At 41.6% G+C, this 2,507-nt stretch overlaps 1 pseudogene; it reads right to left on the bottom strand.

Annotated features, from left to right (window-relative positions):
- Nucleotides 1–718: 718 nt before the first annotated feature.
- Nucleotides 719–1,684, bottom strand: LOC142860786 (olfactory receptor 2T29-like; annotated as a pseudogene).
- Nucleotides 1,685–2,507: the final 823 nt, after the last annotated feature.

Below are 2,507 nucleotides of genomic sequence, written 5' to 3'. Positions count from 1 at the left end.
CAAGCACAAACACACAGAAACAAGCAGACACATATATTTATACACACACACAGAAACTCTCTCGAGCAAAACCACACATTCATATACACACAAACAAATACACACAGACACACATATGACCTTAAAAATAAAATCTTTGTTTAAAGCACAGGAAAATGGTGTCATTACTGAACTCTAGCAAGTGTTTCAAGAGTAATAACAATTCTCCACAGTTCCAAATGCTACAGAAGGGGAACACTTGCCAGGCCTGCACTAGAGGCTGATAATATCTAATACATACAGCAAGGAATCACATAGCAAAAAACCATGAAACAACCTCTAATATAAACATTTATGACATCTTCTAACAGAATATTGGCAAATTTTTATATATTTTTTATATATTTATATACATATCCCATTAAAAACATTGCCCAGTATGACTACTGGGACACATCCCAGGAATGCCAGGTTGTTCCATAGACATAAAAAAGAAAAGAATGAAACTCATACAATTGTGTCAATATACCCAGAAAACCTAATTTAATGAGTCAGCAACTCTCCCTGATGAAACATTTCAGCAAAATAAAAGGCACCAAGTCAATATTACTACAAAATAAAATTACTTTATGAGAGCAAGTATCATGTTGTCAAGTCTGTGAGCATCGCATAAATAACATAAGAGTCCTGAAAGAGCAGATGTGTAAAGGAAAAGAAAGCAGCTATTCATTTTAATTACTTATTTTACTGTTTCTTGGAAGAGGGTTTTCATACCCAATAATTTCTTCAGAGCCTCTGTGACATTCTTATTCCTCAGACTGTAGATTAGTGGGTTCAACATAGGGGTGAGTATTGTGTAAAACACAGACACCACCATGTCATTCTCTGCGGTGCGGAAGGAGACAGGGAGCATGTAGGTATAGACAGCAGCACCATAGAAGAGGATGACCACGGTCATGTGGGAGGAGCAGGTGGTAAGGGCCTTCTTCCTGCCCTCTGCAGAGTTCATCCTGATAACTGTGAGGAGGATGAAGGAGTAGGAGCTTGAGATGACTGTCACAGGGATGAGAAGCATGGGCACACAGCAAATGTACATGAGGGTCTCATAGAGCCAGGTACCTGAGCAGGAGAGTTTTATCACAGCTGGGACCTCACAGAAGAAGTGATGGATCTCTCTGGATCCACAGAATGGGGAGGTCATGGTGATAGGGGTGAATATGAAGCCATCCAAGGATCCCAGGAACCAGCAGGCAGACATCAGGTGGAGACACGCCCTGCGGTTCATGAGGACAGGATAACGGAGTGGATGGCAGATGGCCACATAGCGGTCATAAGACATGAGAGCCAGAATAAAAAATTCTGAACTTGCTAGTATTGTATAGAGGAACATCTGCACCCCACAGGCAGCAGCTGAGATCCTGTGGCTCCCCAGGACCTGGTCCATGAGCATCTTGGGCACAGTGACAGAAATGTACATCATGTCCATGAGGGACAACTGGCTGATGAAAAAGTACATGGGTGTGTGGAGGCGGGTGTCAGAGAGTATCAGAAGGATCAGGAGGGAATTGCCAGACAAGGTCATCAGGAAAATCACAAATATGACCACAGCAAGCAGAGCAGGGTGTTTGAATTGACTGTAAAATCCCACCAGGGTGAAATCTGACTGTCCAGTGTAGTTGTTCATCTAGGAGATGATTTTCATGGGTGTCTCCTAGGAAACCAAGAAAGCTTTGGGGTTAATGTCATTATTTGACCTTATGAACTAATACACAGTTGTAGGCAAAGACTACTCATTATTTTCTGGCTGCCCTTACCCGAATAACCACATAGAAACTATGTTAATTATACACTCTTTGGCCTATTAATGAACAAAGCAATCTGTAACTGGTTGTGATCAACTGTAAACCCCACTCAGTGATGTGCTATCCCCCCGACTGTGCTAACGGCATTGCTGGAGATGTGAGGATTGCATATTACATATATTTCAATCAGTTGTGTTTTTTTTTTCTGAAAACGTAGAATTCACATCTTGGATATTCAGGGCAAATTTTTCAAAGTTCGAGGTCACAAAATTTCCTAAAGTCTGACAGCAAATTCCGTTCAGTACTACAGACTTGAGGAATGCTGCCCCATGCTAACACAAAGAGTGATTCAGTGACAAAAAAAAAGTAAAATCAAAATTATTTTGAACGTTTTGAGTTTAAAACGAGCCCTCACCTCAGGTGTTAAGGATGCAATTGGAATCTTAAAAACTCTGAGGTGTGTTTCATATAAAACACTTTTAAAGGGTATAATTTAAGGGGGGAAATTCCAACAGGTGAACCTCCTCGATCTTCAAGATCTGGCTCCTCTGAGAATTTCTCTGCAGCTTGAAGAAGCTTCGACTTCACACAAACACGACCAATGCTCAGAACCCTAGAAGGCTTGGGGCAAGGAGCCCACGCAGCAGCCAAATATTTCCCCAGCCCAGCTGTCACTCACCCATTGTTCCTCCATCTGCAGCCTAAAATAATGCTACTGATGATGGT

The sequence above is a fragment of the Microtus pennsylvanicus genome, chromosome 11 (genome assembly GCF_037038515.1).
Source record: "Microtus pennsylvanicus isolate mMicPen1 chromosome 11, mMicPen1.hap1, whole genome shotgun sequence".
Taxonomy (NCBI): domain Eukaryota; kingdom Metazoa; phylum Chordata; class Mammalia; order Rodentia; family Cricetidae; genus Microtus; species Microtus pennsylvanicus.
The sequence above is the reverse complement of the archived record's forward strand: the minus strand, read 5'-3'. Positions and strand labels throughout refer to the sequence as shown.